General features: G+C 38.7%; 1 protein-coding gene across 4 annotated transcripts in view; it reads left to right on the forward strand.

Annotated features, from left to right (window-relative positions):
- The first annotated feature begins 7,724 nt into the window (after positions 1-7,724).
- mpp3a (MAGUK p55 scaffold protein 3a) overlaps positions 7,725-17,004 on the forward strand; it is a 30,574-nt gene continuing 21,294 nt past the window's right edge. For all 4 annotated transcript variants that reach the window (XM_062050152.1, XM_062050154.1, XM_062050153.1 and 1 more), the window contains exon 1: positions 7,725-7,792. The gene's annotated coding sequence lies outside the window, so the exon portion shown is untranslated. The remainder of the gene's footprint in view (positions 7,793-17,004) is intronic.

A 17,004-nucleotide genomic window follows, 5' to 3' on the forward strand; every position in this document is an offset into this window, starting at 1 on the left:
TACAGTCGTGTAATTAACACATTATTATGCCTAATTTTGTTGTGATGCCCCGCTGGATGCATTAAACAATATAACAAGGTTTTCCAAAATAAATCAACTCAAGTTATGGAAAAAAATGCCAACATGGCACTGCCATATTTATTATTGAAGTCACAAAGTGCATTCTTTTTTATAACATGCCTCAAAACAGCAGCTTGGAATTTGGGACATGCTCTCCCTGAGAGAGCATGAGGAGGTTGAGGTGGGCGGGGGGTGTATATTGTGGTGTCCCAGAAGAGTTAGTGCTGCAAGGGGTTCTGGGTATTTGTTCTGTTGTGTTTATGTTGTGTTACGGTGCGGATGTTCTCCCGAAATGTATTTGTCATTCTTGTTTGGTGTGGGTTCACAGTGTGGCGCATAGTTGTAACAGTGTTAAAGTTGTTTATACGGCTACCCTCAGTGTGACCTGTATGGCTGTTGACCAAGTATGCTTGCATTCACTTGTGTGTGTGAAAAGCCGTAAATATTATGTGATTGGGCTGGCCCCCAAATGCCGTTTTTAACATTTCCTTGAGTAAAATTCGCTGAATTTGCACATTCCCTGATCAAATACCGAGCAGAAACCTGCGAAGAGGCTGCAGGAGCCAAGCCAATATTGATATAATATTTAGTTTAAGCCTTTATTGTACAATATGAACCATGAGTAATGTCTTTAATGCAATGGTTCTCAAACATCTTTTCACCAAGCACCACCACAATGACCCACATTGACATACAATAGCGTAGTAGTCCTAAGCATTCATTAAAAACAAGGCAGCGGTTTTAACAAGTGTATTTAAAACTGTAACATTACACACAGTTTGAACAGTAACACTGTGTTTGAATATAGGAAAATAAAACCCTGCACTTTAATCAAGTGATTCTTTGACGGACCACCAGATGGAGAATCACTTCTTTAATTATGTGACGTAATTATTCTTGCTACAGACTATAAACGTGACATACTGGCGCTTTTCGCTGCCTTTTTCTACAAAGTAAAGCACAGCTAAGAAAAAAACCAAGGATTTTTACAACAAAAGATTTTCCTGTTGCATGAACTTTGCATAAAAATAAACGGTTTTACAAATAAAAATAGCTACCAAGGTGAGGAGTTCTTCATGTTTTGGTTAGTTAGCAACCAAACCAAGAAAGAAGAGCTGGGATGTTCAAAAGTGTAAAAAGAAAAGAACAATAATGCACGCCTTTAATTTACAGCTCGTGTCTTTGCATCCCGAGACACACGACGCCTCACACACGCCCACAATTACCATGTCAATGTGTGTGTGTGTGTGTGTACACAAAGGCAGTGAGTGGTAAGCCTTTGGTCATGTGGGGGCAGTGTGGGGGGAGGTGCCAATCCAATTAGTCTTTTGGCGATGACATCACCACAATGACAAACTAGAACCACAAAAAATATATTTCTCTATATAAAAAAAATAACAGTAGCATAATTATTGTCTATTATAAAAGTATCTTATATGTTGATTAGTTACCTATTTAATATCTACATATTAAACATGTCGGTGTGTTTTTATCACTTTTCCCTCGCTGACAACTCAATTCAAAACTGTTAGTTTTTTGTGTGCGAGTGTATGTGCCAAAATGATGAAGGCAATTAAATAAAAAATAACATCCAAATCAAGCAAAGACAATAAGTCGAGTCAGAGGTTCTCTATTTTTTTCCACTAAGTACCACCTCAGAAAAACACTCTGCTCTCCAAGTACCACCATAATCCATCCATCCATTTTCTACCGCTTGTCCCTTATGGGGTCACGGGGGGTGCTAGAGCCTATCCCAGCTGGACAAGTCGCCACCTCATCGCAGGGCCAACACAGATAGACAGACAACATTCACACTCACATTCACACACTAGGGCCAATTTAGTGTTGCCAGTCAACCTATCCCCAGGTGCATGAATGACCAACATTAATATACAGTAGTGTAGTTGGCCTAAGTATTCATTAAAAACCAGGCAGGAGTTTTATTTAAACAGGTATAGTGAATATTTTGGCCACTGTAACATTACACACAGTTTGAACAGTAACACTGAGTTTAAATATAGGAGAATAAAACACTTTCATTCAATCCGGTGATTCTTCGGCGTACCACTAGATGGAGCACGATGGAACTGTGGAGTACCACAGCTTGAGAATCACTGCAATAAATAAATAAATACATTTTAAAAAAAAGCAGAATTGAAACGTTACAAAAAGATTTAAATAAATTAAAACAATTTGCATGACATTGCAGCTTTTTTCTGCTCAACCCTAACAAAACTTTTATTCAATTTGATGTATTTTTTGCTCATGAAATAAATACTAATAGATTGAAAACAATTATTTAAAATAGAATTTCACATTTTACTCAAGAGACAATTAAAATATTAATTATACATAAATTAATATATTTTTTTAAATACATCATTAAAACATCAGTAGAGCATGGAGCGCTATTAAGTGTTTATTCATTGTGTGATTGTTAGCTAGAACACTACTTTCTACAACCAATACACAACCAGATTTGCACCAAAATGTCATTGATTTGTGTTTTTCCCCCCATAATGGCTACCACAGTACTGCAGTATTACTGCTATGGGTTATTTATAGAGATGTCCCATAATATCGGACTGCCGATATTATCGGCCGATATATGCTTTAAAATGTAATATCGGAAATTATCGGTATCGGTTTCAAAAAGTAAAATATATGACTTTTTAAAACGCCGCTGTGTACACGGACGTAGGGAGAAGTACAGAGCGCCAATAAACCTTAAAGGCACTGCCTTTGCGTGCCGGCCCAATCGCACAATATCTACAGCTTTTCACACACACAAGTGGTCAACAGCCATACAGGTCACACTGATGGTAGCCGTATAAACAACTTTAACACTGTTACAAATATGCGCCACACTGTGAACCCACACCTAACAAGAATGACAAACACAATTCGGGAGAACATCCGCACCGTAACACAACATAAACACAACAGAACAAATACCCAGAACCCCTTGCAGCACTAACTCTTGCGGGACGCTACAATATACCCTGATACCCGATACCCCCCCCCCACCTCAACCCCCCCCACCCCCACCCCCCAACCTCTTCATGCTCTCTCAGGGAGAGCATGTCCCAAATTCCAAGCTGCTGTTTTGAGGCATGTTAAAAAAAAAATAATGCACTTTGTGACTTCAATAATAAATATGGCAGTGCCATGTTGGCATTTTTTTCCATAACTTGAGTTGATTTATTTTGGAAAACCTTGTTACATTGTTTAATGCATCCAGCGGGGCATCACAACAAAATTAGGCATAATAATGTGTTAATCCCACGACTGTATATATCGCTTAATCCCACGACTGTATATATCGCTATCGGTTGATATCGGAATCGGTAATTAAGAGTTGGACAATATCTGAATATCGGCAAAAAAGCCATTATCGAACATCTCTAGTTATTTATTCATATAGTACAATTCAAACACAGGAAATTCCCCTGACTGCTGATATATCTACTGAATGTTTATGTATTAATGTCACACTATCACAAAATATGCAATTCAATGTATTGGTGGTATACAGCCCTCCATCTGCATGCGTTGGAACGCTATGCGAAGACATAGATGTACTGTTTAAGAATTTTAAGAATAACAGTGAAGTACTTGTCTTCGGAGACTTTAACTTAAACTGGCTAGACAAACACTGCAGAAAAAAACTAAAAGACCTCACAACCAAACATGACTTTAGTCAGAAGATAGAAACCCCCACACGTATCATTAAAAACACTCAGACACTAATTGATTTAATCTTCACAAACAAGCCTGACAGAATCGTTAAAAACGTACAATCTAGTCACCGGCTTGTCAGACCATAATCTGACATTAGCTGCAAGAAAACTCACAAAGACACGTCTGACAAGGTTTAAAAATCAAGATTAGAAAACTTTTAAACTTGAGATCCCTCGCCAATCAACAACTGCTTTTGAAAACGAATTAAAGGGTATTAATTGGGACGAGCTCCAACAACATGACCAAGTACACGCCTGTTGTAATCAGCTAATGTCTACTATCGGACGCATTATTGATACATTTATTAGAAAGCGAAAAAAATCCCGCAGAAAATTTCAATTACCATGGATTAATGATGATATCCGGAAATTAATGAAAAAGAGAGATTATGCCTTAAAAACCTTTGTCAAAACTCGTAGTGACACTGATTTAAAAATATTTAAAGGCTTGCGTAATCAAGTAGTTAAACAGCTCAGAATGTCCCAATCAAACTACTACATCCACATGCTATTAGAGGCCAAAGGAAATGGCAAAATGATCTGGAAACTACTACACAGCCTATTAAACCCGGAGGGTAACACCACCCAAACCCAATATAAACTTAAAGTAGGAGACAAAATCATTACTGATTGTATACAAGTCTCAAATGAGTTCAATAAATTCTTTATAGAATCTGTCAAAAACCTTTCCTCGGGTTTCTCTTGTAGGACTAATGATGATCAAACAACAGACATACCTAATGAACAAGACAGCTCATTTCAGCTCAAGGAGGTTAGTCAGACAACTGTCCTAAATGTCATACATGACCTAAACACCACATACTCAAAGGATATTTATAACTTAGACACAGCTTTTCTTAAAAAATATAGCGGCATCCTTATACAGCCTCTTACCCATCTTATTAATATTTCCATTAAAACTGGGCAATTCCCAGATGGATGGAAAACTGCACAGGTAATACCACTTTTAAAATCTGGTGATGCTGGAATGACATCTAACTATAGACCTATCAGCCTTCTTCCAGTTTTATCTAAAGTCCTGGGGCCGTACTTATCAAGCTTCTTAGAATTACTCCTAAGAAGTCTGCTAAGAGTTGACTTAAGAGTAAATACATTCTTCGCTGAAAGCTGCACTTAAAAGTTAGTTATCAAGCGTCTTACTCACACTTTCAGCGAAGTGTAGGACTGAATCTTAAGTGTCACACTCAGAGCTGAATTACGACATTACTATGTGCCGTAAACGGAATTTTAGGTGACGTCATTTCTGTGTCCATAGAAATGACCAATCACGGAAGGGAATCCTTTGTCTAAGAATAAAGAAATATCTTGGAAATATTTAAGTGGACAATGAGAGTGTATATTTTGACAATAAACTACAAAATAATACAAAACAAACTAGTCCCCGCCGGCACTCACGCTACCGCTCCCTCTCTTTTATCGCCCACACACTCACTGACGTCACTCACCTCACGGCCACACACATACGCTACTGTCATAACATTTTCTTTCCAATTCATTAATTAGGCAACTAATTTGAAACTGGTGTGGGTGGCTCTATATATACTAGCCCACTGCAGACACATGCAGAAATCAACAAGGAATCAAAAAGTATTAAATCTGTGACAAAAATAATATCCGCTCCGTCTAAACGATACCGTTTGATCAGCTGCTCGTCATCAAAATAAAAAAAAACATTGTTCCGTTCCCTGAACGTTCGCGCACGTCTCTCTCGCCTCAGTGCCATCACCTGCTGGCAACTCCTAACCACTTAAGACACCTCTGAAGGTCTCTTAAATATCGTGGAGAGTAGGAGTGATTCTTAGACTTAAGAACGTTGATAAAAAGCTTTTATTCTTAAGTTTGAGAGTAGGACTAAATTTCGCAAATTCTCAGGACTTAAGTGTAAAATGGCACTCTAAGAAGCTTGATAAGTACGGCCCCTGGAGAAGATTGTTTCGGAACAACTAATGCACCACCTTGAGACAAATCCCTATTTGACTCCCCTACAATTCGGATTCAGACGTAACCATTCTACAGAATCTGCCACTTGTTTTTTAACTGAAAGGATCAAACATTCTCTTGACAAAGGACAGGTGGTCGGTGCAGTATTTCTAGACTTAAAAAAAGCATTTGATACAGTCAATCATGATATTTTAATTTCAAAACGAACTAAATTCAATTTATCCAAACAGTCATTGTCCTGGTTTGAGTCATATCTAAAGGGCCGTGAACAATGTGTCACCATTAATAATGTGGGATCTTCCTTCCGCAAAATAGAAACAGGGATGCCTTAGAGTAGTGTCTTGGGACCTATACTATTCAGTCTATACATCAATGACCTACCAGATGTATGCACAGATATAGATTTACAGATGTATGCGGATGACACAGTGGTATATACATCAGGTAAGACCTGTACTCTAGTTGCTGAGAAGTTAAATGCTCAATTAGACAAAATAGCATCTTGGCTGGAGTCATCCTGTTTAACCCTAAACACTAAAAAGACTAACTCTGTCTGCTTCTCCATAAAAAAGCTACCTCAAACAAACCTGAATATAAAAATTAATGAGGAGGTCATTGAACAAGTACCTGAAGTCAAATATTTGGGCATAATCATAGACTATCAGCTGAATTTTAAAAGTCACATTAAGAAAATGTGTAAAACCCTGAAGGCAAACCTAGGCTGTTTTAAGATTATAAGACACTGCTTAACTCTTAGCTGTGCTTTTACTTTTATGAATGCAATGATTCTGTCACACATATCTTATGGCTTAACCACATGGTCCCAGGCACACCAGTCATCAATCAAGACCATTGAGTGTCTTTATAACCGCACCTTGAAAGTTCTAGACAAGAAGAGTATACGATATCATCATTGCCAAATTTGAACCAAATACAATATTTTAAGTTTTACCAATTTTATTTTGTTACACACAGTCAAACTGGTTTTTAAATGCTTGCATAACTCTGCTCCCCAATTGCTCTGCAAGGCAATTACAAGACTGCAAAGTGGTACCAGATCTACCACCCGAGCAGTGTCATTCCGTAGAACATCTTTTGCCCAGACTGCCTTTTCAATAAAAAGGACCACAACTATGGAACTCTTTAACGGACACTTTGAAAAGTATACCTGCACTTGTCACTTTCAAAAAACAAACACAATTATGGCTAGTTGAGCAACAATCGTGTTCCCATGTTTAGTTTTTACTCATTTTTACTAATTGGTTTTTATTTAGTCTGCACTTAGTCTGTGTTATTATTATTATTATTGGCTTTTATCTAGTTTACACTTTGTCTGTGTTATTACTATTATCATTATTATCAACTCATTCTATTTTTTATTTTCCTATTTTAATGATGTTGGATCTGTGTTGTTGTTGTTGGGGACGAGTGTTGTAAATTAGCTTTGGCTACAAACACTGTGATGCATGCATCGGATAACTGTTTCAGTTGTCTATGTTTTTGTATCTGTCCCTATTTCAAATAAACCTCTATACTAAGGCCCCAAAATGCTGTACCGATTAAAAACCAAAGGTAAGAAAAAAATAAGTGTATTGTGTATTTAAAATACAGCTAAACAAACCAATAACATTAAATAAAAACTACACAACTAAAAAAGCAATACAAATAAAATATGCATAAAAAAATAAACATAAATGTCAAACTGGTGTGCCAAACTAAGAACGCGAGTGATTTATTTTATTACGCAGAGTTCAAAGGTCACACTGGTGCCTATATAGGGTCGAGTGATGACATCACGAGGGAGACGCCGTAGTTTCCATGGAGACGTGCGGAGAATAAAAAAAAAGTGCTGCTGTCAATCTCTTTCAAGGATTGCTCGTTTGATGACCGCCACCGCCTCACAGACGTGAGGGCGGGGCTGAAAGGGGGAGGGGTTAAGGGGGGGGGGGGGGGGCAGCAGCAGGTTTGTGAGCAAAGCAGCCAGAGGAGGAGGAGGAAGAGTGTGGCTGCAGTCGTCGTGAGAAGACAAGGTAAGAGACGCTTCCTTGTGGGCTTTTTTTTTTCCTCTTTACAACAACATGAGCTGTCCGCCAGCAGATGGGAGCTTCCTTTATCCCTCCATCGCTGCACATTTCCCTTTTTTTTTTTGTGTCCCTCCATCTGCCGGCTTGTCAGAGCGGCGCTGCGTGATACTGCAGAGGGGGGGGGGGGGGGGGGGGGGGGGGGTAGTGTTAGCACGATGCTGTCACTGACACACCAGGAAGATGCTAACATAGCAGAAGGGGTGCCTTCCATCATTGTAGGCTGCGACCACACCCTCCTGGTGGTGATGGTGATGATGGTGGTGATGGTGGCCTTGTGGTGGCGTAAACAAGGCAGCGGATTAGCTTTGTTCCCTTGAAGGCGATCGGCCGGCGTGTGGTGGCCATCAGCTGCTTGAAGGTAGAGCGCGTCGGCTTCCAAAATAACATCTTACTTCCTGCCTTGACGCGGCGGCGAGCCGCTGACGGCGCACTTTGACCCTCCAGCGCAGGGGTGTCAAACTTGTTTTCATTGAGGGCCACATGACAGTTATGTCTGCCCTCAGAGGGCCACTTGTAAATATAGGATTTTTTTAAACGTAAGGATTCGGCTAATGATACTGCATTATTGCCTAAGCATTTGATTATTCGCTTTTGTTTACGTTTGCTTAAAGAAGATGTCAGGTTCAAACACTGATGACATCTATTAAACAGACGAAAAGCAAGGAATCATGCAGAGACAGAGTTACATTTTGCTCAGTTGAGGAGAGACATTTTTTGGGCTGTACTCTAGTTACAGATCCAAATTAAAGGCCTACTGAAAGCCACTACTACCGACCACGCAGTCTGATAGTTTATATATCAATGATGAAATCTTAACATTGCAACACATGCCAATACGGCCGGGTTAACTTATAAAGTGCAATTTTAAATTTCCCGCTAAACTTCCGGTTCGAAACGCCTCTGAGGGTTGACGTATGCGCGTGACGTCAATCATTGAAACGGAAGTATTCGGACACCATTGAAGTCAATACGAAATAGCTCTGTTTTCATCTCATAATTCCACAGTATTCTGGACATCTGTGTTGGCGAATCTGTTGCAATTTGTTCATTGCATTATGGAGAAAGAAGCTGAGCAAGCAAAGAAGAAAGTTGTCGGTGCGAAGTGTCTATTTTGCGAGGGAAGTCAGCAACAACACGTACACAGCCGGCGCTTCTTTGTTTACATTCCCGAAAGATGTAGTCAAGATGGAAGAACTCGGACAACAGAGACTCTTACCAGGAGGACTTTGATTTGGATACACAGTTGCGATAACGTGAGTACACAGCTGCGCTTCCAAACATTTGATCGCTTGCTATAACTAGCTCGAGCTAGTAGCTAGGAGGTAGCATTAGGATTAATTTGTGGCATATTAAATAGAAGCCTGGTTGTGTTGTGGCTAATAGAGTATATATATGTCTTGTGTTTATTTACTGTTGTAGTCATTCCCAGCTGAATATCAGGTCACCCCCGGCTCTCACAGCATCTTCCACTCCCCACTAGTCCTTCACTTGCACTTTACTCATCCACAAATCTTTCATCCTCGCTCAAATTAATGGGGAAATTGTCGCTTTCTCGGTCTGAATCTCTCTCACTTCATGCGGCCATCATTGTAAACAATAGGGAACTTTGCGTATATGTTCAATTGACTACGTCACGCTACTTCCGGTAGGGGCAAGCCTTTTTTTTTTATCAGATACCAAAAGTCTTTATCGTCGTTGTTCTATACTAAATCCTTTCAGCAAAAATATGGCAATATCGCGAAATGATCAAGTATGACACATAGAATAGATCTGCTATCCCCGTTTAAATAAAAAAAATTCATTTCAGTAGGCCTTTAAGCTCTAAAGCAGGCCTGGGCAATTATTTTGACTCGGGGGCCAGATTTAGAGGAAAAAAATGTGTCTGGGGGCCGGTATATCTGATTTTAGGAACACTAATACAACAACTCACAATAATGTCTGATTGAATGCTAAAAACGTTATGACGGACCGCCTTAAACGGAATGGATTTTACATTTTTTTTTACTGAATGAGACACCCAGAATGTACATGAAAATAAAGAATGTGGGATTTACAAAATTAGCTATGAACGATAAAACACTGAATATTGACAACATTTCAACGTCACACGCCCTCTCCATCCACATATTTTACAATCAAGCGAAACACCAAAAAAAATGCAACAAACAGCGAAATATGAAAAAAACAAAACACCTACCATCTGATACATCACTAAGCTTTAGAACTTGGTTGTAAAAATCTCCTTCCGCGTCTGTCCCTGACACCCGCATTTCAGGCTGGCCGCTCTGGAAACATTCTGTGGAAACGCTCTCCACCCACACTGCTTGGTGCCTCGTCTGAGCTGCTGTCACTTAGATTACCATAGTAACTAATTTGATTACCATAGTAACTAGTATATCACGCAAAAGGGCAGATTCCAACTAATGAAATACTTTGTATAGTTCAAGACTTACGGTCATTTGAAAACATCACTGCACATCATAATGGCAGCTACAGTTTCCATCTTAAAGATCTAAAAAAAGGCCTGGCGGGCCAGATTGAAAAGCCTAACGGGCCGCATGTGGCCCTCGGGTCTTAATTTGCCCAGGTCTGCTCTAAAGTCTAGCCCAGGTGCTTCCTCTATTTATTTGGGAGGTCCCTGGTTACGTCACTGAAGCTATCGCTGAGGGAAGGGGGTAATCTCGACAGCTCCAGTTAGACACAATATATGATCATACAAAAATGCAAATGCTGCTCTGCCTGCGTCACGGTACTCGATGTTCGGCCTTGGCAGTCAGCAGGCCGATTCTGGAAACAAACACTGATACGAGACTGGCTTGCAATCTTTTGGATTGCCAGCTTTGCACAGACAAAGAAAAATACAATTTCAGCACAATTGATGATAACTATAGCAACGGCCCTTAAAGGCCTACTGAAATGCGATGTTCTTATTTAAACGGGGATAGCAGGTCCATTCTATGTGTCATACTTGATCATTTCGCGAAATTGCCATATTTTTGCTGAAAGGATTTAGTAGAGAACATCGACGATAAAGTTCCCAACTTTTGGTCGCTGATAAAAAAGGCCTTGCCTGTACCGGAAGTAGCGTGACATCACAGGTTGTGGAGCTCCTCACATCTGCACATTGTTTACAATCATGGCCACCAGCAGCGAGAGCGATTCGGACCGAGAAAGAGACGATTTCCCCATTAATTTGAGCGAGGATGAAAGATTTGTGGATGAGGAAAGTGAGCGTGAGGACTAGAGGGCAGTGGAAGCGATTCAGATAGGGAAGATGCGGTGAGACGCGGGTGGGACCTGATATTCAGCTGTGAATGACTAAAACAGTAAATAAACACAAGACATATATAAACTCTATTAGCCACAACACAACCAGGCTTATATTTAATATGCCACAAATGAATCCCGCATAACAAACACCTCCCCCCTCCCGTCCATATAACCCACCAATACAACTCAAACACCCGCACAACACACTCAATCCCACAGCCCAAAGTATCGTTCACCTCCGCAAAGTTCATACAGCACATATATTTTCCCAAAGTCCCCAAAGTTACGTACGTGACATGCACATAGCGGCACGCACGTACGGGCAAGCGATCAAATGTTTGGAAGCCGCAGCTGCGTACGTACTCACGGTACCGCGTATCCAACTCAAAGTCCTCCTGGTAAGAGTCTCTGTTGTCCCAGTTCTCCACAGGCCAATGGTAAAGCTTGACTGTCATCCTTCGGGAATGTAAATAATGAAACACCGGCTATGTGTTTGTGTTGCTGCAGCCGGCCGCTAATACACCGCTTCCCACCTACAGCTTTTTTCTTTGCAGTCTCCATTGTTCATTAAACAAATTGCAAAAGATTCCCCAACACAGATGTCCAGAATATTGTGGAATTTTGCGATGAAAACAGACGACTTAATAGCTGGCCACAATGGTTTCCCAAAATGTCCGCTACAATCCGTGACGTCACGCGCAAACGTCATCATACCGAGACGTTTTCAGCAGGATATTTCGCGGGAAATTTAAAATTGCACTTTACTAATCTAACCCGGCCGTATTGGCATGTGTTGCAATGTTAACATTTCATCATTGATATCTAAACTATCAGACTGTGTGGTCGGTAGTAGTGGGTTTCAGTAGGCCTTTAAAACAAGTAAAACACTAACATAAAATCTGCTTAGTGAGAAGAATTATCTTATCGGACAGAAAATAAGCAAATATCACCCTTATTTGAGATATTTAATCTTACTTAGATTTCAGTTTTTGCAGTGCAGTGACTAGGTTTATTTTGGGGCTCATAAATATAAAATACGCTCCTTTACGCATTATAACGCATCCCTTTATCAATATGGTGATATATCAGACACGCAATGACGTGTACATTTTATTTAAAAGCCGTGCATAATAAAATAATTAAAACATAAATACATGTAAGGCTCCGGCATGAGCGTCTACTCTGTATATCTCTGGATTATTTTTCTAAATTTTTTTTGGTCTTAGTAGTTCTCAAAAAGCCTATTTTTCTTGTAAAATTACTGTCGCATGAATGCTAATGGTTATATTTCATGTTTTTACAAATTATACGCCAATACTCACTCCTGTAACACAAATCAGTGCTCAGTTTAGGAAACTTGTACACAAATGAAATGAAGTTGCCTGTGATGGGCTAATACAGTGGTTCCCAAACATTTTTCACAAAGTACCCCCTCAGAAAAAACTTTGCTCTCCAAGTACCACCATAATGACCAACATTACAATACAGTAGCGTAGTAGGCCTAAGTATTCATTAAAAATAAGGCAGCGGTTTTAACAAGTGTATTTAAAACGGCAACATTACACACAGTTTGAACAGTAACACTGTGTTTGAATATAGGAAAATAGGTTTTATTCAACAAATATATTGAATTTTTTGGCCACTGTAACAGACACAGTTTGAACAGTAACAATGTTTGAATATAGATAACAAAACTTTAATACAGTGATTCTTTGGCGTACCACTAGATGGAGCGTGCGTACCAATAGTGCTAAACGTACCACTGTTTAAGAATCCCTGGTCTAGGTACATGAAAAGACATAACAGTAAGAGGGATGGTATGGAAATGTAAAATATTATATTGAAAAACTACATTGGACAATTTTGCTTTGTTCCGTCACGGGCTGTCAATTATGGAGTATATGGAACAAATCAAATTTAATCCCAGACATGAATCTGTTCACAACAAAGGCTGAGTGTTGGCTGAAGGTATGTACACATTAGGGTTGTGCGGTATGGTATCGTGGTACTAGTGAATCAAAAACGATACTATATTCTGAAAAGTACCGGTTCCCGGGCATGACATCACGTCGTGACATTGCTGGTTTTACGAGCAGAGGAGCATGTTCGGCAGCGCACAATTACAGAGTACTTACAAGCAGACAGTGTGTAGACAGAAAAGGGAGAACTATGATTACATTGATATTTTTTATCGTCACAAAATCTTTTTTCCTTTTTTTAAAATTCATATTATGTTTATAAACTCATGAAATACGTCCCCTGCACACATGAGGTATGTATGATCCTGTAACTACTTGGTATCGGATCGATACTTAAATTTGTGGTATCATCCAAAACTAATGTAAAGTATCCAAACAGAAGAATAAGTGATTATTACATTTTAACAGAAGTGTAGATAGAACATGTTTAAAACAGAAAATAACCAGATATGAACAAGTAGATAAATAATTCATTTTTACAGCTTGTCACTCATAATGTTGACAAAATAATAGAATGATAAATGACACTGCATATGTCAGCAGCTAAATTAGGAGCCTTTGTTTGTTTACTTACTACTAAAAGACAAGTAGTCTTGTATGTTCACTATTTTATTTAAAGACAAACTTTCAATAAGAAACATATGTTTAATGTACCCTAAGATTTTTTTGTTAAAATAAAGCCAATAATGCCATTTTTTGTGGTCCCATTTTTATTCAGAAAAATATTGAAATACATTTTGGTACCGGTATCGGGACAACCCTAGTACACATTATTGTGGCCCTTTTAAATTGATACCGGCTTGTATCATGTATTTAATGTCAGTGTATTGATAGTTGGTATGAAATGTTAGAGCATGTTATTTCTCTAAGAGACCATTGGCAATGGGAAATTGGCAATAAACATCAGTTGCATGTTGAACTGCATCGTCCCTATTGAAATCATTTCATTCTGCATGAAATGAAAGCAACACCTCTAATTCAATAACGTCACGTTCAGTTGTTAAAAAAAGGTTACAGATAATGTCGCACATTTCCAATGACGCAATCCAATAAGCTCCATTTCACCAGTCATGGCCAGTTATGCAAATTAGACCAAGACATAATTTACGATGACAACCTGTGGGAAACACTTGACCTCGTTCTGTCCTCCTGTGCACAAAGCAAGGTCCATAGGGGCGCGCGTGGAGGAGTGTGGTGTGGAAGAACAAGGGCAAACGGGCACAGAAATCCTCCCAGAAGAGGACAAGCTGTTGCATTGCAGCTGCATTTTCACTTCCTGTAGGGGGAATTGTGTCCTGAGACTTTTGTCCGTTGCTAGGGGAAACCGCGAAGCTTCTGAAATGCGCCGCCGACGATCATGTGGTAGCCTTTTAAAACAAACAGGCTGATCCTCCGCATGCCGTGCGCGTAGTAGTGAGTAACACGTCACCGAGCGTCTGCTGCTTGGTGTGACAGCATCTTGTTGGCAGCATGGGGAGACCATCAAGCTGCTCAAGTCTGTTAGAGAGACCCTACACCACCTGACCACACACACACACACACACGTTCTGAGTCTAATATGTTTTAGGGCTGAAACCTTTGTTAGCTTCGTTAATGACGCTAGACACAGGTGTCAAACTCGAGGCCCGGGGGCCAGATCTGGCCCGCCACATCATTTTTATATGGCCCACGAAATGGTAATAATATACAAACTGTACTTTAATAAAGAATATTTTCTCACTAAATATTTGTTATTTTCATTTTGACGTTTCAAAAAACACACGAACTGCATGCTTATGTTTATATTCATATCTTTTCAAATGTAATATCTAATAATGCAACAAAATGTTTGTGTTTTTTTAAATAAAAATAAGTACTTGAATATCAGCTTGACCTATGATTTCAAAGCAAGTCACCAAATCGTGCACTGTAAAAATGACAATAGCCTTTACGGTAAAATTCTGGCAAGTTAGTACCAAAGTTTTTTTTAGTAAAAAAAAAAAAAAAAAAAAAAGGCAGCTGTTTGTTTACAGCAGGGGTGTCAAACGTACGGCCCGAGGGCCGGCTCAGGCCCACAAACAGGTTTTATCCGGCCCGCGGGATGAGTTTGCCAAGTATAAAAATTAGCCGAAATTTTTGAATGAAAGAAACCGCTGTTCTAAATTTGTCCACTAGATGTCACTATAGCGATCCTCTGTATCTTTGTAGATGCTACAAGTTTAAAAAAAAAAAAAAAAAAAAAAACATGTTAGTACACCAGTCGAGGAAAATGAGCAAACTACATAAATAACATCCTGTAATTTTATTTTGATATTTTTTTTTATCTTGATAGATCGAAAATTAACAGCAATGAGTTGACTGATGAACATTATCACATAATTTATTCAGAAAGTAGAAATAGCTACAAATAAAGACAGAATACTATTAACCGCAACATGTAAGTGTGAAAAAACCCCATTATGATTTGTACATTTTCAGAATGTGCTAGTTCTTTTTTTAAACAAAACTATTTGAAGTTGTCTTTATTTGTAAGTTATCGTGTCGTGATTTTACCAGTCCGGCCCACTTGGGAATAGATTTTTCTCCATGTGGCCCCCCATCTAAAATGAGTTTGACACCCCTGGTTTACAGTAATACACTATAAAATCAACCACTCTAGATTTGACTGTAAAGAGTGGTACTGTTTTTCCATTGCATTTCCAGTAATATGCCGTAAAAAAAATAAATAAAAATCCTGGCAACTGAGCAATTTTTTTTTTTTTTTTACAGTAAAATCTATTTTGGGTTTTTGTTAGAATAATTATGTATATATTATCACACAACTCTTATGCTTAAGTGTTTTGGTCCTAAATGATCTCAGTAAGATATTACAGCTTGTTGCTGAGAATTTATGACCTATATTGAGTAACACATGCTTGAAACTAGAATATCAAGTGTTGCAAAGCTGTGTCAACACTCACAAGTATAAAACTACTTTTTTTTTTTTTTAAATAATAATTTCTTATTTCAAGCATGAACAAAAATAAATCATGACTTTGACACAATTTTGTCTCATAATTAAAACGGATGACAGCCAAATGGACTTTGCGGATTTATTTTCAATGAAACAATAGAAAATATGTACTCATATAGTAGTACAGTTGGCACAGTACAGTAAACTGACAGTTAATATTTAAACATGTGACATTTCTAACAATTTTGAACAGAAATAGTTCATGCACTTTCAGATGAATTCCTCAAAATTACAATTAAACATTTTTTGGCCGGGGGCTGGGCTGTATATATGCGCACTAATTGACTGAAAGACTGAAAGAGCACGCACTTGGAGCGATGTCATGTTATCGATGGGAAAATGCATTTTTAGACAATATAATTTGCCTGAGCGGCTAGTAGACCCCGAGAGTAACAAGCGGTTGCCTTGTTGCCTTTCCATTAAGAACAATAAAATTGTTTTTAGTATAAGTTTGCTGGTTTCAAGAAATGTAATGCCAAGTGCATATCATTATGTCAAGATAATGGCACTAGCATTTACTTCATTTAAGAGTATTTTTCAACATATTGAGCAAAAAGGTCTTATATTTTTTTTTTTCTACCAAGAAAAGTGCATTTGTTATTAGTGAGAATATTCTTATTTTAAAAAAGGTATTTTTGGGTTCATTGAAGTTATCTAATTCTACTTTTTTTGGAAAAAGTCTTGACAAGACAAATTTTCTTGTTCTATTGGCAGATAATTTTCCTTAGTTCAAGTAAAATACCCCTCATTTTTGTATTTTTTTCTTGTTTTTGAACACTGACTTTTTGCAGTGTGGGACACTGCGCATAAAAACACAGTTATTCATCATATCTTGTTAAAAACGACCATGCAAGCTCCTCAAAGAGCCGTAAAATTCCATCTCTACAGAGCACGCAGGAGAGCATAAAACGGGAAGG

This window comes from Entelurus aequoreus, linkage group LG06 (assembly GCF_033978785.1).
Source record: "Entelurus aequoreus isolate RoL-2023_Sb linkage group LG06, RoL_Eaeq_v1.1, whole genome shotgun sequence".
Taxonomy (NCBI): domain Eukaryota; kingdom Metazoa; phylum Chordata; class Actinopteri; order Syngnathiformes; family Syngnathidae; genus Entelurus; species Entelurus aequoreus.